The 21,712-nt window shown below is 41.0% G+C and overlaps 1 long non-coding RNA gene across 1 annotated transcript; it reads left to right on the forward strand.

The window, feature by feature from the left end:
* Positions 1-4,211: 4,211 nt before the first annotated feature.
* On the forward strand, positions 4,212-21,554 carry LOC116687957 (uncharacterized). The gene is made up of 3 exons (XR_004331667.1): positions 4,212-4,225; positions 4,612-4,614; positions 21,494-21,554. It is a non-coding gene; the product is annotated as an uncharacterized LOC116687957 (long non-coding RNA).
* The last annotated feature ends 158 nt before the right edge of the window (positions 21,555-21,712 follow it).

Below are 21,712 nucleotides of genomic sequence, written 5' to 3' on the forward strand. Positions count from 1 at the left end.
ACTGGTTTGAATCCTACTTAAAGAAAAGGGACTACTTTGTGTCAATAGGTAATTATGCATAGGAGTATACAAATATGATGTGCAGAGTTACTCGAGGCTCGGTTCATGGGCCTCTTCTGTTTAACATCTACATGCTTCCACTGGCTCAGATTATGGAAAACAACAAAGTAAGTTACCATAGTTATGCGGACGACACACAAATTTACATAACCTTATCGCCAGGGGACTATAGTCCAATACAAAAACTGACTAAGTGCATTGAACAAATTAACGGCTGGATGTGCCAGAACTTTCTGAAATTAAATGAAAGAAAAACTGAGGTGGTTGTTTTTTGAGCAAAAGAGGAACGATTAAAACTCTGCGCTCAGCTTCAAACAACAATTTTAAAATCAACAGACAAAGCCAGAAATCTTGGTGTAGTCATGGACTCTGACCTGGATTTTAACAGCCACATTAAGACAATTACAAAGTCAGCCTTTTATCACCTTAAGAATATACAAAGGGTTAAAGGACTTATGTCTCAACAGGACTTGGAAAAACTGGTCCATGCTTTCATCTTCAGTAGACTTGACTACTGTAACGGGGTCTTTACAGGTCTCCCTAAAAAATCAATCAGACAGCTGCAGCTGATTCAGAACGCTGCTGCTCGAGTGCTCACTAAGACCAAGAGAGTGAATCACATCACTCCAGTTCTGAAGTCTTTACACTGGCTTCCTGTGACTCAAACGATTGATTTCAAAATACGTTTACTGGTTTATAAGTCACTGAACGGTTTAGGGCCAAAACACATTTCTGATCTTCTACTACACTATGACCCACCCAGATCTCTCAGGTCATCTGGGACAGGTCTACTCTCTGTCCCCAGACTCAGAACTAAACAGGGTGAAGCAGCTTTCAGTTTCTATGCTCCTCATATCTGGAACAAACTCCCAGAAACCTGCAGATCCGCTGCTTCTCTCAGTTCTTTTAAATCAAGGCTGAAGACCTTTCTTTTTGATGTTGCCTTTTTTTAAATGGCTGTTCATTTCTTTAATGTGTAATTTCTTATACTGCACTGTAACTTTTATTTTAATGTTTTATCTGTTTTTATTTTTTAACTGCTTGTTCTTGTGTTTTATCTGATTTTATTTAACTGTTTTTTAACTGTTTTTGTGTAAAGCACTTTGAATTGCCCTGTAGCTGAAATGTGCTCTACAAATAAAGCTGCCTTGCCTGCCTTGACTTGCCTTGGAGGCTGCGCAGCAACGCTCAGCCATCACCAGAAAAGTGCTTCTAATATCCTTCACTGGTCTCCGTCCAGACAGGATCGGTTGGTCAAGGCAACGTTCAGACAGGACAACAGCGATCCAGCGATTTACCCTGGGGTTGTTTGGCGGTGGGGTTGTCAATGAAACGGCCCATTGTGTGACGTTCTTTAACCCCCCAGTGTATCACAAAATGTATTTCACATATACTGTTTTACGTCAGATCGTTTATAGATCCTGGCATTTCCGGCCACGAAGGCAGCTTCATTTCACGGAGGAAGAGAGAAAGAAAAGGCACTATTCAGCTGTTATACAAACTCCTGGGCTGTTCAGAGCTTGTGTTTTGGTGTTTTGAAACCTTCTTGTGGCAACGATACAGCGATGTTTCCTGTTTCCTGTTCCCTGTACAGGACTCTCACACTGAAAAGTCTGATCAGCCTTTACATGATTGGCCACCGCAAAGTGAGGCGGGGTGGCTTTTCATTGCAGGCCCACTAGGGTTTTTGTGCATGTCACGTTGATTAGTTCTCTTTCCTTAAATCTCCCATGACATAAAAATGTCAGTTTATGAGTTTTTTTACATTATTATGCGTTCCGCTAGCCCCGGTGGCTAGAAATGGTGATAGGTGTAAACCAAGCCCTGAGTATCCTGCTCTGTCTTTGAGAAAATTAAAGCTTAGATGGGCCCATCCGGAATCGTGCTCCTTATGAGGTCATAAGGGGAAAGGTTACCTCCCCTTTTTTTCTTTTCCCGCCCAGAGAATTTGGCCCACCCATGAGAGAGAGACATCATGGCTTTCAAGCAATTAAAGTGGCAGTTGGTCAAGGCCACACTCCCACCCTCCACCTTACCCCCCCCCACCCCCCCCACTCCTTCACTTCCTCTCTCTCTCTCTTTTTTCTCTCGTAAATTGCTCAGAGTGTGAATGTCTTTGTTTTAAAAGCTCATTCCCTTGTGATCCTCGCTGACCCTCAATGACCGTTGTGATGGGGTCATGACCTGCTGTGTGCGTCCGTGCGTGCATGTGTGTGTGCATGTGCGCGTGCATTTGTGTGTGTTTTGGGAGTTAACACATGAGGCCAGAAGGTGCAGCAGCAGTAATGATGCAGCTCAGAACTGTTCACGTCTCTCAAAGCAAAAGAGCTCAGTTCAGACCAAAGATTTCAGGACAGGACAAGTTGAAATTTGCATTGCGACGAGACGGTTGTTTCGTCTCCATGGTAACAATTCTTTGTACTTTCGTCTAACTTCCGACTTACAGGCTTTTCTGTAGCTGGATGGCATTTTTAGTGACTGACTTCTCTATTTGCTGGTGTTATATTTGACATCCCTTGCGTTGTAAAGCCAGCCTCTGGAGATGGTCAACCTTAAAGGGATCTGCTAGAATGGGGGACGTAGTTAGGTTTAGGCATGGAGAGTGGGGATTAGTTAGAGTTAGGGTAAGAATACCAGGGTGTTGTCGCAGGGGGCGCCATCAGCTGGTTTGAGTGGATCTAAGAAGGGCAAGTTCAGACCGCTTCGGTCTGCATAACAGGACAACAGCATATTGGCCCTCATTTATCAACCTAACGTAGAAACCAGCTCAGATATGAGCGCAGAAATCCTCTTCACGTGGGATTCACGAAACGTTCTTATCACACCAGTCAGAGCAAATGGTTGTACATTGATAAATGCAGCGGCTGGAAACAATCGTAATTTAAATATTACGCCCCAGTATATTTTCGGTTTTGAGGCCTTGCCCCTACTACTTATGACATGGTAAGATGTAATCCGGCTAAGAAGCGGCACTTTTCAGAGGTGGAGATGAAACCCTGACATCTCAGTTTAATTTGCATTAACATGTCCTATTTGGCAACCTAAAACTGGTACTAGGCTGTAGGAAGAATGGAGAATGGAAAGAGATCACAGATGTGGTCAACAGTGTCGCCGTATTAAATCAGACTCCAGCTGAAGTTTATTTAACACAGATATCATTGACATACAGTATGTATAGCCTACTCCTAATAGTAATAAACAGGCTTATATATATATACCTACATGTAGGTGCACCTATATTTAAATAAACACACGGTAGCAAAGTTTATGTAGTGTTTTTTGTTTTAATTTTACACTTGTTTTTTTCATGAGTCAGAGCCAGGCAACAGCTGTGAGGGAAAGTGCATGTCCTCCACCCCCAATGTCGCAGACTTTTTCTGGCATGTGTAGTCCCCCTCCCCCCCCTCCACCGTGTGGCTCATGTGTGTAGGCTACGTGTGCACTGTTGCTCAGCTCTTAGAGGTCTTCTGAAAGAGCCAGCTCTGCCATTGTCCTGTTAAACTTAATTAAACTTAATTATGTGCTGCACCGCAAGTCCACACTGACTGAAAACTTGCGGACACGAGTTCAGACCAGATGCAGCCTACGCTCACGTTCAAATTGATAAATGCCGAGCGTACGCCCGTCCTACACCTGTTTTAAGTCGTACTCACGATTCATAAATGAGGGCCATTGTGTGTAAAAACGGGTAATTCGTAAATAAAAAATGAAAAAAAGGGAACATGCAAGCATGGTAAAGAAGCCATAATGATGTCCTGCAGTCCATACACTCAATATGTCCCGGCAACTATAGTTCAATATCAAGTTTATCCAGCTACTTCTGTTAACTTACTCCAAGTCAGAGTAATGTATTATTTTACATCATCATACTTTTTACTTACTGTTTTTTTTTTTTTTTCAAAAACTTTACTAGTAAATACCTCAGATCTGTATTCTGTAGACATACAGTATGTACTGTATTTCTTTCCTTTACTTTTTTTCTCCTTTCTTCGAGCCCACTTCTGCTCCTTGTTCTTTTTCTTCAACCCTTTTAAATCCTTCCTTATCCTGTTTCTAAGTCCTTTTCATTTCCTTTGTTTCTTTCTACATTTTTTTTTAAATCTTTTTTCAAGCATGCTGTCTTCTCCCTTAATTCTCCTCACTATCTATTCTCTTGCCTCAACTTGTTTTCGCTTTTTAATTTAGTCATGTTTCCTTTCCCATTTCCTCTTCTCTTCCTTTCTCCTTGACATCCATTAATTGTTATTAGATGTTTTCTTCTCTTTGCTTACTTCCTTCATTCCTTTCCTTTCCTACTTACACACTTTTTTCCCCTTCACTTTTACTTGTTCTTCTTTTTTTCATCCTTTTGTAACTCTCTCCTTATCCTTTTTAGGAGTTCTTTTTCATTTCCTAGTTTCTTTATACGTCCTTTATCCCCTTCTGTTTCCCTTCTTTCTTTATCCCTCTGGCTGTCCTGTTTTTATTACTCTTCCCTTCTTACTTCATCTCCTTATATGTATCTTTTTTTCACTTTTCTTCTGCTTTCACTCATCTCATCATATTTGTTAGAAAGTTCATAAAGAAAAGTGAATTTATTCATTATTTGACCTCTCTATCAATGTTTTCAAAAACCCATGACACTGACTGAGCCAAAGAATGTTTGATAACTTTTCCCATGCTTTTATTTTTCTTTCCTGCCATCCTTCTGTCACCCTGTTCGACCTGGTCATGAACTTTCCTTGTCTTGTGGTTTGACATTGTGATTCATCTTGACAATATCTGATGACTCAGTCTGCCGTCAGCCCATTTTGCCTCGAATAATTGAATAAAAAAAAGAAAATCCATATCCGGTGTAACCTCCTTCCCGTAAGTTTTTTATCGCTGCCAACAGAAGAGGAGAAGCCTGTTAGTCACTCTGATATTAAATTACACAGCAGCTTGAACCTCATCCAATTCAAACGGCCATGAAGTTCTCCTCCAACCAATCACGGCATTTCCTGTTGACCACGGGATTCCTCTCAGCCAATAAAGAGCAAGCATTCAGTGACACAAATGGTATTCCATTCATTCCTGTGCGGTGAGCGGTACACGGCTGGTTTGGTGTTTCCTTTTTTCCCTCTCTCAACTGTTCCTCCCACCCTCGTTCTTTCCAGTGTGTGTGTATGTGTGTGTGTGTGTGATGTGGAATGTGTGGGGGGATGTGAGCAACTTCCTGTTTTAGTTGTTAAGTACATCCCTGTGGGATTTCACTGCGTGCGTGCGTGTGTGTGTGTTTGTGTGTGGTGTGTGTGGTGTGTGTGTGTGTTGGTTGTGGGTGTTGTGTGTGTGTGTGTGTGGGTGTGTGTGTGTGTAGAGTACAGAGGGGAATGAGATGCAACATGGCAACATATGGCCAAAAGTAAGGGGACACCTGAACATTCCAGCCATATGTGATGGACATCAATATGCTGCTGTATCAACCTCCACTCTTCTGGTTTCAGGTTTTCCCGCAGATGTTCCCATTCAGCTATTTGAGTATTAGGGAGGTCTAACACTGACGTTGGGTTATCCAGACGTTGGTCTGGCTTTACCCAAATCTGTTGGAAACCGTTAGCATTCCATTGACCGCCATTCATTTTTACGTCTCTGACAGTGAATAACTTTACATCTGAATGGGTTAAAGACTGTATTTGTCCATTGTTTATTTCTAAAGAAACACAACAATGTTCAACTTTTGTAGCTCACTTTATGGTATAGTACAGGGTGAGCTCCCAGATAGTTTGGACTTACATTAGCTGTTTAGTCACTGACGTTAACCAGCATGTTAGTTAGCAATAATTAGCCTGTGCCTATGTTATTTCCTTACATATACCTACACTCTCCGTCTCTGCTGATTGGGAATGATTGAGATTTCTCTTGGCACAGATACCAGAAGATTTACAACTTTCAGACAGGTTGCTCACGTCACATCTACGTTGTCGAGCTCAAAAGTGCTTCTAATATCCTTCACTGCTCTCCGTCCAGAGCAACAGGATCTGTTGGTCCATTCCTTTAACTGTCTATGCTACACACCAGCAGTCGACAGCACCACAACAGCGCAAATCTGTTGGAAAGAGTTGAAGTCAAGGCTCTATTCAGGCCAGTTAAGTTCTTCCACATCAAACTGGGAAACACATTTCTTCAAACACAATCTCTGGATCTGTCTTATTCAAACAGGAAATGTTATTTCCCAAACAGTTGCCACTAAGTTAGAAAAACACTGTTGTTTAAAGTATCACTGTAAGCTGTAACAAAAAGGTTTCTTGTCATTGGAACTAAAGTGCTGAGTTCAAACCACGAGAACCAGCCCCAGAATCGCCCCTATTTCTCTGTGGGGTGCATTACATATGTTGTGGTCAGTTTGTCTGCTTGACAATCCCATTTTGTAGCAATAAAACAACAGAGAAACAGAGAGACAAACAGAGAAATGTATCTTTTTAGATAAAACAGATGATGAAAAAGTTGCCTTTAGGTGACATCATTTGAAATTGGGAAAAATTTGAAGTTTGAAAAAAGGTTATACATTGCAATATGTCGTATTGTGGCATAAGTATCGTGATGATATCGTATCGGGAGGCATCTGGTGGTTCCCACCCCTAATAAAAACGGGATTGTTCTGTAAAGTACTTGTAGAGACAATATGATCTGCACTCAGGCAGCAAGACGCTCAGCTTCTGAGACACTCCTGGTGTGGTATGGCGTGTGGTGGAGGACGAAACCCTGGCAAGTACCATGAGGACATTCCTGTCCACATGCTTTTAGTTATATAGTGTGACAGAGACAGAAGTGGTCTTGAATGGTCACCTGAATGTCATTATGCATTCCATGTTTGCAGCCAATCTATTTTGGCACGTATTTCAGCAACATGGACAGCGGGCGCACGTCCACATTTAACACATGCATACACAGCAGGGCGCACAAGAACACACACACCCACACAGTGATATGACTATATAGCTGTATGAATAACTTAGACTTAGACTTAGACTTAGACTTCTCTTTATTGATCCTTTGGGATGACTCCGCCAGGACAATGAAAGTTCCAGCAGCAGTTTTAGCAAGAACAAAGAAATAAAAAATAGATAAAAAGACGTATAAAGACAACAAATCAACAAAATACCAATAAAAATTATAACACTATAAGAACATTGTCAAATAAAAAAGAAAAGACCATAAATTATTATAGTGTCAGTGTTTAGTCCATGTTAAAAATGATTATAATAATTGACCAGGTGTGAAATTAAGTCAGGTGTGCATTTAGTATGTGTGTGTGTGTGTGTGTGTGTGGTGGTGTGTGTGGTGTGTGTGTGTGATGTATGTATGTATGTATGTATGTAGTATGTATGTGTATGTATATGTATTGTCCTCTCTGCCCTATTTTCCTCCTCCCCTAGTGAGGAGTTTGTAGAGTCATGATGGCATGAGGGACAAAGGAGTCCTTGAGTCTGTTGGTCCGGCACTGGGAAGGAGCAGCCTTCCACTGAACCGGCTCCTTGGTGCTGATGACGTGTGCAGGTGGGAGGACTGGCTTGTCATATAATGTCCAGCAGTTTGTCCAATGTCCTCCTCTCTGCCACCGTCACCAGTGAGTCCAGCTTCAGCTTCAACGGCAGTCCGGTTGACAGTGATTCTTGCACGTGCATCACGGTGTAAGCAGGGCCTCGTGCCCTCCCCCCCTCCGCCCCCCGCCCCTCTGCGACGGCTCTGCATGTTTAGATCTGTTTTCTCACAGCTGAAGGAAGTGTTGAATGACGCTGTCAAAAGGAAAATGAAGAGACATCAAGAGAGCTTTACAACACTAACCTTTTTTTCTTTTTTTTTTAAGAATGTCATAAAAAGCCGGAGCCAAAACTGATTTATAGTTTTATGATGTTATTTCATTCCTTGTCCTCTAAAATCACATGATATGAATATGCATAACAAGATGCACCGCCGTTCAAAGGTTTGGAATCTCCCGCCACAAAAGCTTGACTGGGTTCAGTCAGATGTTTAAGAGGACTGCTTTATGCTTTTCAAAGGTCTTTGATTTTTTGTCTTCTTTACAAATCGAAGTTATTTTGTATAAAGGGTTTGTCTTGTACCTGGAAAACACTGTACAACGTACCAGACTGAGCAACAATTAAACAAAAGATGCACCGCCGTGAGAGAAGAAACCAGCACGTAAAGGTTAACCTGTACCTGGGAACAGGTTCCTGTTTTAGTGTCTATTGAAGCCTGAAGCAAGCTGGGAGTAACAGGCACAGGCCGACTGGCAGTCTGGCAGTTCTGGCCAGACGGGCCGATGCAAGAAGAGAATACTGGCGTATCACACCAGGTTGACAAAATTCTGCAAGACTGTACAACTCCAGCCTGGAGCCTCACGTCTGGTGCCTTTGGGCTTCTACTTTTCAAAATAAAAGCTTGAGTCCGGTCCGCTAGGTCTTTGTACTTTTGTGTTTTGGGTGTTTAAGTATGTAATAATATTACAGTTAAAGTTTTAAATATGCAAGCATGTCCATTCTATTCTAAGATGGTGCCATGGTAGTTTATGTGAAGGCGTTATGAACTGCTTCAGTGTGTGTATTATGTAATTATAAAAACCTGTAAGTGCACCTCATGCTGCTGGTGCCATAATCTCACGTGAGCCTGGTTTATGCTATTATGAAGCAAATAGTCCTTTCTTGAAATTAGGCCGATGAGGGACGAAATTGCCAGGGCCTGATTTTTTGTCCCAGTCCACCCCTGGTAACAGCAACATGTTGCTTTAGCATAGCTGTTCTTCAAACTTCACAAAAGAAATAGAAGGTTAGTCAAGGGTTAGCACTGTTGGAACTGGATCAGGGGCAAGTAGCTGAACTGTATAAACTGACAAATCCCATTCACAATCCCAGGTTAAACCTTTCAATCTGATTCAATCTGACAACTGAGCAGACTGCAGAGGGCCCAACGAAATACAGACTAACTCAATATTTAGAGCCAATCGCAATGTTTTGGTTCAATCCTAATTGAGGGTCACCTACTCTTTTTTGGACTGGGAAACAAATTCAAAATCAAAGGTGTCAACAGTATTCTCCATTCACACTGGAACCATGTTCTACTAGTGTTTTCTGTACTCTGCCTGTTGTGCTATTTATTGTATGTATTGTATTTTCTTTTACTACTCTGTGTTTTAACCCAACTGTGAAGCCAAAGGCCAATTTCTACATTTGTGGACAATAAAGATTATTATTATTATTGTTATTATCACCTGTCACATAACACTGTGAGGACTAAAAAGTCGCACTGTTGCTTGCTCTGGAGGAAACTACTGGAACTTTTGGGTCCTTGTGGATTCTGGAATGTGGTCTAGACCTGCTCTATCTGTAAAGTGTCTTGAGATAACTCTTGTTGTGATTTGATACTATAAATAAAATTGAATTGAATTGAATTGAATTAAATGGAAGTTGTTGTTTTTTGGAGCCAAAACTATTTTCAAACGTAAATGTTACCTTTATACTTGTAAAAATGCTGCTTTTGTGTGCGCACTAACATTTATGGATCACCTTCCAAATGTTTGAAAATTCCATGCCTGTGTTTGGTGACCTTTGACCGGCACAGTTGGGGTTAATTGAGGCATTTCACATCCACAATAAGGACAGGGAGGCCGCTACTCTGATGAAGACAGATGAAAGTGGTTGCACAATAATTCAAACAGTTCATCCTGCAGGAAGTAGACCCCCTCTGCTCTTTGTCATTTTGACGCTAAAACAAAGTGAATGTAAAAGCAAAAGGAGCTCCCCAAGAGAGTGTTTAAAACGTGTGTGTGAAGCTCAAACACGGACTACATCATCCCTGTCAGCCTGCAGGCTAACTGCTGTGTGACAGAGTGTGTGTGTTTGTTTTACAGAGGCCATGTATGTAAATACATCCGTTCTATGGAAATGGCCTGTTAAATGGATGGTTACACACACATACACACGCTACAGACAGACTGCTGATCACACTGAAACCTCTCAGGAAAATGCTTGTAGGTGCGCGTGTGTGTGCGTGCGTGTGTGCTTGCGTGTGTGCGTCAGTGATGCTGCCGCTCACACTAACTCGTAAGTGAGAGGTTGCAGGTTCAAACCTGTACAACAGTGTGTGTGTGTGTGTGTGTGTGTGTGTGTGTGTGTGAAAACACGGCGGATTATGTGGTCTGCTCTGGTGAACAGTGCTCAGGTTAAAAGTCTCAGTCTTTACTTTGGGTTTGTTTGTTTTCTACATCACGGTTCTGACCACGGTAGACGTCACTCTGGATAACAGCTGTGCTTTTGAAGTCAGGGTCAACAACCCAGGTTTCTCTCTCTCATTTTAGTCCTGGTAGAGACAGGAGTAATCGTGTATTTAAAACAACGTGCACAGATCAAGATAATCCGTCACAGTAGACTTGAAGACGACCTAAAAAACGTCCAGGTTCATCCTCGGTTGCACCTCAGTAATCATTTTATTATAGCCAAAATCAAGGCAATATTCTGATTGTTGTCAGTTAACGTCAAAGTTAGAAAGACCCCGATTGATTCATTCAACAATATTATTATTTTTAGTCTTAAATCCACTAGTCATTTTCATATTATACCAACATTTGCAGCGTCCTGAGCCTTTTTGGTAAGGTTACTAGGAAAACTCAGTCTACAGTAGTTTTATTCTCCCCCAAAAAGTTTCCTTTTTATTTTTAAAGAACTATACAAAAAAATCACAACTTTTTTTTGCAACTTTCTGCCTCCCGCAACTTCATTGCAACAACAAAAAACATCGCAACTTCTATTGCAATTTTTTACAAAAGCTCCCGCAACATCCGGCATTTTGGGCTGCAACAATCTCAAAAAAAGTCAGCGGAATCCTGAAGGGACTGAAGAGACCTCATGCCTGTTTCTGGGGTGGTGGAATATCAGGCGTTGACTTGAATGGCGGCGAGACCACGGGCCCTCCGTAATGCAGCGCAGACGCGCCTGGTGGAAAATAGGGTAAGAAGTGAATGACTTTACATTCATTTAGAAGATCCTCCTCGTTCAAAGCAACTCATAATAAGTGCACTCTCGCTCCATTTTTTTCAGTTTTCAGCCTGGGACTCTGCGGTCCTAAATCAACACATTCACATCAACTGCTTCATGTGATATCATACGAAAACGGATGCACAACAATTCATACAGTCTATCCTAAGAAATGATGCCAAACGTTGACCAGACACGTAACAACCTGGTGACGTCACATGCCAGTTAAGTTTAATGGTCGATACAGTTAAATTATGTTTGAATGTTCACTTTGAAAGGAACAGATTTTGGCCTTGATGATGCATGACAGTAATAGTGTTGCATTATGGGTTTTTGAAACCTCTGTCACCTCTGTTTGTTTAGTGTGAGGCTTGTGTAATGTGTGTTTTGTTGCCACCAGCGTAATGACTTCCTGATGCGTATGTCTGTGTAAAAACGAAGCATCCTCCAACATTAATACACAAAGAGTTATCGCTGGTGTCATGATAAAGAGCTCAAACTTTCTGAAACGTGCTTAACTGTTAAAGAAAATCAGTCAGGCTGCAGAAATATAAACAGAAACCACAGATAAACCAGAACCTGGCTCAGCAGTGCTTACTGTCAATCAAATACGCCTAAAGGCACATTCCTGGTGTTCACTTCATCATAATCAAGATAATAGAAAAAAATGCTTGTCACCGAGATAACTTCCAGACTTAAAAACAATGAAAATTTCGGTCCGAGAACTTTGTTGTATTTCCCAGTAGAAATTAACTAAATTGACCTTTTGGTCCTTTATTTCCTGACACCAACCTTTTTGTGTCCTCATTCACACTCAGGTGGTGTTTTTGTTTTACAAAAACAATATCAAAGAGTCTACAGCCAGAAGATGCATTTCCAGGATAATTGCCTGACATCGCCAGATGTCCCTTGCCTTCCGCTGTCTGTGTGTTGCCGTTCTCAAACCAGCGAGCTAAACCCTGAAAATGTCAAGTATGGAAGATTCGGATTCCTTTTATTGTCATTATTAAAGAATACAACAGAATTCCATTGCACCAAGGGAGGATCTCAAGCAATACACAAGTAAAAAACAAAACAATAAAACTAAATAAAAAAACTAAAAAATGTTTACATTCCACTCCCAGGCACACACCAACACTCAAACTATCAGCAGGTACACAGCCAACATATTCTGTAAATATAAATAGATTCAATTTATTGTACAATCCCAGTTAGAACATTTGGAGCCTGCACCACGGCATGTCTGCTTTATTATTTCGGGTTAAGATTTTGAAGGTTTATAAAGAATATGTTTAGGGTATTGCCACTATAACTGTGACATTTTGGGACTTATGGGATTGCTGTGGATGACGTACACACAGTGATTAGAGCAAATGACGTTAACCATGTGTCAGCTAATTCAAATAGCTCGCGTTCCTTCATTGTGTGAACATTTAACTTCATTTAATATTGTACGTGGCGTTTTTTTCTTTTCTTTTAGCGATGCAATTGTTCAACCAAAACAAGTTCCTTCCCGAGACTATTTCGCAGAGCCGCCTTCGCTGCGCCCGGAGCTCAGCGAGACGATTGTGATTGGAAGATAATGGTTTTATGACATTTATGATTAGATCAGTATTTATTACTGCGGAAGTCGTTTGACATCAGGAACCGAAAGGTATGTCCACGACACTTTAATTTGTGCAGGTAACACAGAGCAGCTCTTTGCGCTGTCGCCTGAAGCAGCCGCTGATCAGTCACCACATCAGCTCCCCAGGCAAAAAAACGGAACAAAAAAAATCTGGTAGGATTCAACGTGTTGGAACTCCAACACCAGATGGATGTCATGCATTGCAGCTTGTTCTGTCAGTGAAAAACAGATGTTATCACATTGATGCTTGACTTTTTTATGTTAGTTTAAGGGAATTTGAGCTTCTGAGTCAGGTGTTTAAAGAGGATTTAGCACCGCACTTCTATAAACATCAGACTTATGATGGACACTGAAAAAAAATTATAAACGGATCTAAATCAATGCTGCAGAGACAGGGAGATTTCTGGTGTTTTGTTTTCTTTGTTCTTCACACTCATCTTTCTCAAAACCTTGTTTCTACATTACCCAAAATGCAACTCGACAGGCAACAGCTTGTTGAGAGACCGCTAAAATTAAATGAGACAGGCCTGAAATGTAGGAATAAACAACCTGTTCTCACTCTGAACTCGTAAAATACGGACGTTTGGACAGTGGCTGTCAGCGTCTGATGCAACAAAAAAGTTGCCCTTCGGCGTGTGTTTAGAACGTACTAAGGAGAGCAGCATCTAGACGTGGTTTAGCGAGTGGTATGTCAGAGGGAAATTCCTCTTAGGGAGGTTGGTCGGGGGGGTGGATGAGTCAAACACAGGACTTTCACCCAGGAGAGCGGGGGTCGTGTGCCGCGTATTAGGGAAGCCGCTTCCTTCTTTAACTGGCCCGTTATTCCCAAGAGCCATGGAACCATAAGCCCACACAATCTTTTCCTTAACCTGACAGCGTCAAAAGGGAAGCCAATAGTCCCGACCAAGTGCGTGTTATAACAACGTCAATAACAACAACCAAGGCACCTGACCAAACGTCCGTATTTTACGAGATGGGAGTTAGAATGTGTTGGAATAAAAGTGACACTGCAGTGTAAGAAATAAACAGATACTTGATTCATCATCAACAGAAAAGTCTTTAGCTTTGACTTAAAAGAAGTGGTATTGAAACGGACCTGCAGGTTTCTGGGAGTTTGTTCCAGATATGTGGAGCATAAAAACTGAACGCTGCTTTTCCCTGTTTAGTTCTGACTCTTGGGACAGAAAACAGACGTGTCCTGGACCGCCTGAGAGGTCTGGGGGGTTTGTAAAGTAGCAGTAGATCAGAAATCAGTGCTTTATAAACCAACAGTAGTGTTGTGAAATCAATCATTTGAGGGATGGGAAGATAGTGTAAAGACATCTGAACTGGAGTGATGTGATCCACTTTCTTGGTCTTAGTGGATCAGGCTAGGTTTTCGAAAAGTTAGCAGGAGCGACAGAACTTCACCTGTTGCATCACCAATCATTTCTTTTAACAGTGAAATCAGAGGCTGCCCAAAATACACACACACTCATGTTCCCTGGAAAGTTATTAGTAGTAGTAGCACTCAGTGGTGAGGACACAGACAAATGTGCGGTATGTATTCCTAGAAGGAGTGTGTGGTCTTACATAACCTCCGCCTGGCTGGGTGTCAGAACACTCAGTTTCCGTCTGGATCACAGGCAGCCCGTCTGCAGCCACAGCTTAACACTTTGTACATTTGGAAGTAGAAGTCAGGTTTCATGGGAATGGTAATGTTGTTGTCGGTCTACCACTTGGTCCAAATGCAAAATACTGCAACAAATCATGGATTAAACGCCATCAAAGTTGGTACATACATTTATTGCCACCATGACTCCTCCTAACTTTGGTGATCACCTGACATTTTATCTTTTGCCAGGAGAAGGCCAGACTGTTCAATACTTTGGTTTATGAACACGAGTATGGCTGTAGACAAGAATGCTGCTATTGGCCGATTCTTTAAAAAAAACAAATGTTCAATATGGCCTTTTTTTATATAGTGCTTTCCTAGTCTTAACAACTACTCAAAGCGCTTTTACATAGCACATGAACCATTCACCATTCATACACTATGGCCAAGGCGCCACCTGTTCGTCAGATAAACATTCACACGCATGTACGCTCCGGTGGCAACTCCGGGCTCAGTGATTTTCCCAAGGACACTTTGACAAGGGATCGACCTCCCAACCCTCCGATTGCCAGGGGACCGCTGCAGCACTGAGCCACCCGATGACAACATTTGTTCACATCCAGCGCCAAAAATCTTTCTTTCCACATTATCTAAACATGGCAACTGTGTGGTTAGGGGAAAACCATGGGTACAGTTATTAGATGGATAATGATAATGGTATATAATATAAGATGTCTCAGTCATTTGGTTGTTCTGTCAATTTTGTGTTGAGGTAAATGTCATCCTGTTAACTCCTGGAACCTCTGGAATATATATATATATATATATATATATATATATATATATATATATATATATATATATATATTTAAATCCAGAAATGCGCAACAAAACATAAACAGATTTCCCTAACATTTGTTATTTGTAGTATATATAGTTATTTGTTGTTTTATTGTCACAACAGAAAGAGGAACAGCAAAATGTTACGCTAAGAACAGAAAGACTCAAACGCAAGGCTCACAAAAAACGAAAGTATTTATTTGAGCTGAGAAGAGAGGGGAAGTGGGGAAGGTAGACGCCAGGGACAGGGACGCAGACGGGGAAGCTTGGGGAGTCTCGAGGGTGAGGATACTCGGGGGAGCGTGGGAGAGCCAGGAGCGAGGAACCAAGGGGAAGACACTGGAGCTGGGAGTGGAGACGGAGACAGGCTGAAGCAGGGTGCCGTGGGAGGGGGACCGAGAGGAGAAGCCAGACGGGAAACAAGCAACGATCAACAGAACATGATTTTTAAAGTTTTTTTAAAGTTTTGACAAACAAAACGTACATCAGTATAAACTTAAGATATGAAACATAAAGTCCTTTGAACAAAAACTGTTGTAGAGCGCCTTCTGGTGGACAGACTATACAATGCCAACACTTGTAACACGGTTGACCGTCTGTTTTTATTTTATTTATTAAATATTAATTTATCAGAACCATTTGTCACTAGGATTTTTTTTTCTTTTTTATCTGCCATTATAAATGCTGATACAGATAATTCGGGAAATGCCTAATATCGGCCTGCAAGGATTTCCATCATATTGTAGTTTCAGGGGTAAATTAAGGATTAATTAAAGCTTTTTAAGGGATTGTTGTTTTATAGTAAATAGTGAATTCATTATGGCTTGCAAAGTAAGAGTGTAGCTGATACATACTGAAGAAAATACATTGATGCTAACAAGGTGCTTTCAAAAATCATAAAATAAAAGGCTCAATGAGTTTGTGTTCTCTCTATTTGAGTTACAAGTGAGTGCATCATGTGATGAAACTACCTTTTAAACCTCCACACAGACCGTCACCTCACACCCACTTCATTCTCTGAGTGAAACCTTCCTGTCAACACTTTAAATGTCTGGCAATCCCAACTTCAGCTGCGCAGCTGAAGGGGTTTTCTGAAAAGTGATCAAAAGTGAAAAACAACTGGACTAAAGTGTAAAACTTTCCACTAAAGTAACCTTTTCGCCTCCAAATGTTTTCTGTTCTTTTTTTCAAACGCTTCCAGTTATTGTTGATTACAGTTAATGACAGACTAGAGATAACTGATCTCACATTCTTGAAAGGAACATTTGAATAAGATTTGCATTCCTGTAAACTTCCATCAGGGTGTGACCCAGCAGAAGACAGCCCACTCTGAACACTGGAGGTTCAGCTTGAGACATTCTGAGGAAGCTTAAAAACAGAACTGCAGAAAACACATTAATCAAGACTTTCTAGAACAACTTCCGTGTGTTTAAAGGTCCCATGACATGGTGCTCTTTGGGTGCTTTTATGTAGGCCTCGGTTAGTCATTAGGTCCCCTAATACTGTATCTGAAGTCTCTTTTATATAGACCTTAGTGGTCCCCTAATACTGTATCTGAAGTATCTTTTATATAGACCTTAGTGGTCCCCTAATACTGTATCTGAAGTCTCTTTTAAATAGACCTTAGACCTTAGATCAGCCCATCTGAGCTTTCATTTTCTCAAAGGCAGAGCAGGATACCCAGGGCTCGGTTTACACCTATCACCATTTCTACCCACTGACGGACCACAGGCAGGCTGGGGGAACTCATGCTAATGTTAAAAACCCTCATAAAGTGAAATTATTATGCCATGAGACATTTAATGTTTGTGGAGAAACTTGAAAGATTGACGTGAATTCCACAAAGATCTTTTAGTTTTTTCAAAGCCCCTTCTGCGTTCACACCTGGATAGCATCCTGAAAAGTTTCCTTTTTTAAAGATGCCCTGCCACACAAAACTGTTTTGACTTGCAATTTTTTAAATCTGTTAGGCTCATCCATGTGTGTGTGTGTGTGTGTGTGTGTGTGTGTGTGTGTGTGTGTGTGTGTGTGGGGGTGTGTGTGTGTGGTGTGTGTGTGTGTGTGTGTGTGTGTTATGAACTGCTACCTCCTCTGTCAGCTCTAGCCCCTGAAAAAAAATAAGAGGAGAAATCAGGCCAATCACAACAGCTGGTCAGTCTGATGTCATGCTGCCTGAGCTCATCACTATTCACGAGCTCACGAAATCCTTGACTCAACAGCTGCTTAAGTGACTTGGCAGATACATATTTAATTTGCAAAATGCAAGATTGTCATAAGATATGATGGGCTTCTAATAAATATATGAAACGCTTTAATCATATCCAACAAAAAAAACATTGTTTTGTGTCCTCTTCATTCTTTACAATGCAGATAAAATAAAGAAAAATGTTTACATTCTGTGAAAAGTTGGCACCGTGAAAAACATGTTGTCTTCAATTTGAAGAATTTATTAAAAGTATGCATCACAAGCATACTCTGTACTTAGACTTAATAACGCTGACATATCATCACCCTTTTACCTTGTTAGCAAAGAGTTGCTAATTTACACATCCAGCAGTCCCAAACCAACATTACAGTGTCACTTATTTGAAGTTTTGTTTGTGTCCACCTGGTGGATTTAAGTCCAATGCCCTCGCTTTTAGCTCTGTTTTTGGTCTCCACCAACTCCTGCAGGAAATATCTGACTTTTTAGCTGCTAAATGCTCCGGAATGCACACCAGCTAGTCTTGAATTGTGTATGCCTGCTGTTTGCAGTTGAGCAGTGTACTGTGGGAATTTAAATCTTTTTTTATTATTATTACTAAAAACAGCTGCCTGCTGCGGCTGAAAATGCGACCATTAGAGCAGTGAGAGCAAAAGTGTTCACAATAAATTGCAAATAGAGGTGATGATTCTCTGTCAGTTCATCACAATGAGCGATTTGCAATGTCATTCGATACATTGTTATAATACAGAAATATAGTGGCTTTAATAACGGTTAACAATGCTTTGATGTTTTGAAGCTCTCAGTGAAAACACTGCATAAGGCAAATTTTTAAAAATTCAAAGAAACTGATTTATGAGAGTTTAAAAACCCAAACCATGTTTTAATGTATGGTTGTCAAAACAACACAAGATGTTGGCAAATCACAGAATTTATGTTCAGCAAGACAAATAAATAAGTATAAGAGTATAAGAGTGTAGCTGATAAATACTACAGAAATACGTTGATGGTAAATAGTTGCTTTCAAAATTCTTAAAAATAAAAGGCTAAATGAGTTTTTGCTCTCTCTGTTTGACTTACAAGTGTATTGTCAAGTGGTGAAACTACCTTTTAAACCTCCACACCGACCGTCACCTCACACCCTCTTTATCCTCTGATAAAAACCCTGCGTGAAACCTAATCTGGGTCCTTACAGTAACCCCTGAGTGATGTCAAAATACGTCCAGTGGCTGCCAGAAAAAAATAAAACATACACTAGAATTTCTGGGATTTACGCAAGAAGGTTGGTATTCAAATTCACTGGATCAATATTTGAATGGAATTTGCATGTGAATGGAGATCAACCTGAGGTCTCTATTATGCTTTTTTCTTTTCTTTTTTGCATCTAAACAGTGAGGCAACCGAGACGTTAGAGAGCGTTCCTGTCAGGACAAGGCTTATCTCTGGTATTGCCTATCTCTGGTATCGCCTATCTGCTGACGGTGTTGACAGGAGGCGTGGGCTGCGGGCAAGGGCGGGGGGGTCTACTATTTACACAGTCGTCTGTTCACTTAAACCAGTTCACAATCAGAGCAGAAATCATGATCATCACTACTGTTCTGCATACCTACTTTAAACGGAAGTGATGCAGAAGCATACGTAAATCACAGTGTACTTCAACAATAGAAAGTTAGTTCATCTGTGTACACTGGTTTGCTTGAGTGAATGATTATATACTATATATAGCTGTTTGTGGGTATGTTGTTCCTGATCCATTTGACTTTGTATGCAAGAGCAGTAATGTATTTTCTGGTGTGTCCACTTTGTCTCAACCTGTCTCATGTTGTGATGTGCTATGTTTCCCATCAGGATTTTTGCCCCGACCTGAAATAATACAGCGCAAGGGGAAATACACATTACAGGTTCTGTTTCATAAGCAAGAAAACCTCACTTAAAAGTTCAAATTGACACTTGGAATTAAAATATACTACAATCATATCAAGATAGGATGAGATATTTAAAATGTATTCATTTTTTCTGATATTTTTTCTTTTGTTTTTAGTTTAACAAACAAAATTTCCCATAAGCCTAAAGCTGTGTTTTAGTTTTTAAATGTCATCGGCTTTAAAGACATGACGAGGTATGAGTAGGGTATAAAGGGTTTCCCTCAGACAGCAGAGACTACAGCTCTAAAGTTGGAAAGATGACGAAATAATGGAAGCATTGGCGGATGAAAGAAGTAATGGACTGCACTTATATAGTGCTTTCATGGGCACATTGCTTTGCAATATCCAGTATGTCTCAGTCAGTCACACACACACACACACACCAATAGTGAGAGAGCTGTCCTATAAGGCCCTGCACCAATAGACCTTTTTCCCAGCAAACATTTTGGCTTGTCATTTCAGAAAAAGCATAGGTGTGATTGATACAATTAAATACAACTGCATCACATTTGGGTGAGCTACTTTCTGAGTTATTGCATAATGTGCATGGTGGCACACTGGGACCCTTAATGGCTTTTCCTACTACAACAAGTCAAAGTCATGGTAGCAGCTGTCGCCATGGTCCCGCTACACGTTCTGCGGTGCCAGGTTCCTCTGCTACACTCTGCGTGCCAGCTACATCCTCTACGTCCGGCTGTGCCTTGTAATGCCGCACATGTCCCTGCTATGCCATGAACTACTACAAAGAACTGCTACAAACTACATTTTTTCTATTTTTGTTATTTCCACTAACCCCAACCGGCCCGTCAGACACCGCCTACCAAGACCTGGGTCTGTCCGAGGTTTCTGCCTAAAAGGAAGTTTTTCCCTCCACCTGTCGCACTGTTGCTTGCTCTGGAGGAAACTGCTAGAACTGTGTGGTCCTTGTAAATTCTGGAGTGTGGTCTAGACCTACTCTATCTGTAAGTGTCTTGAGATAACTCTTGTTATGAATTATTACTATAAATAAAATTGAATTGAATTGAATTGAAAGTGTCTGCTGTCCGTGAAAATGACCTTTTGAGTTACAGAAGCTACTGGAACAGCAACTAGCTTTAACCACCATTCTTACTTGAAATAACATGTATGAACTGAAGTTAAAGACAGGGTTGGTAACTTTCTCCACTTTACGCTCCGACAGCAATAAATAACTTATGGGCTCTTAAAAAGAAGCAAGAAAGATCTGTCACCTGTAGCTGCTTTAGTCCTGTAAAAACGCCCCCCCAATCACTGTGTTTACGGCCTGCATGGAAAGAAGTTACTGCACAGCCACTGGAGAGTAAAGGAGAAAACTCAGCAAAAGTGGCCGCGGTTGAATAGGACATAAAGTAGTTTTGATGATTGAAATTTTGGCCCTATCTGCGGTTTGCCCTGCTCGCCCCCCGAGGGCAGGGGGAGGGGTTAGACGGAGCTGCTACTTTCAAATCTGGCTAGCACTTTTCAACATTACCAACCTCCCCATGAATGTGCATGAGATGAATGAATGCTGGAAATCCAGAATCCTTTGGCGCCTCCATGATTTACCCAAAATGACTGTATTTTTTTGAACTGCTTTTCTCTCTATTTTCTGTTTTATTTTGGGCTAATTGCAATCAAGTTAAAACATTGCAGTTCAGCAAGAACTGGTGGAATTGAAAAGATTGTAACTAACATAATGCTAACATCTCATTTTCTTCATTGCTCTCATGTATTGTAGCATGTAACATTTAAAATTGCTCTTAATTGTTCTTTTAAAAGAGTTTAACTTTGTCAACCAGCACTGTTTGAATTTGAAATATTGGCCGACCAATCAGTCACCATGCCCACACTCTGAGATGATTCTGATTGGTTGACAGATTAAGTGGGACATACTGGCTGTGTAACAGCTTTGACAGAGACCACCATGACTTTCAGAATAAAGTTTTTCCAGTTCTAACTCAGACAAACGTTGTCAATGATTAAACTCAGTCCTCCGACACACAGTCACTTTCTGACTCGGCCCATCGACTCTCTGCTCATTCTGAAACACATAATGACTAAAACACACCAAGAGCTGGAGCAGCTGCTTCTAGCAAAACAGTAAAACAAAACTAAAGAGAATCACCATTAACCTCTGCTCCCCATTCACAGAGGTATTTATGGTAGTACACCAAATGAAGAGCAAGTATGTCGTAGAAAGACACGCTTTTATCCCCAAGTCAATGACTTTACTAGGTTTAACTCTGCAATCATTTTAAGGCAATAGTTTGGATATTTTTAAGTGGGGCTGCATGAGGTACTTATCCATAGTCAGTGTATTACTAGTCCATATCCTTGAAGTTCCACATCCTGGATCTGGATTGCTCCAGTGGTATAGATGGTCAGGAGATTCCGCCGGATGCATGTATTTTCCGTGATATGCCGGTTGGCACGCCCCCAATTTGGAGAAGCAGGCAGGAGTACCTTTTAGGTTTCCTT

This window comes from Etheostoma spectabile, chromosome 4, assembly GCF_008692095.1.
Source record: "Etheostoma spectabile isolate EspeVRDwgs_2016 chromosome 4, UIUC_Espe_1.0, whole genome shotgun sequence".
In the NCBI taxonomy this organism is placed as follows: Eukaryota; Metazoa; Chordata; class Actinopteri; order Perciformes; family Percidae; genus Etheostoma; species Etheostoma spectabile.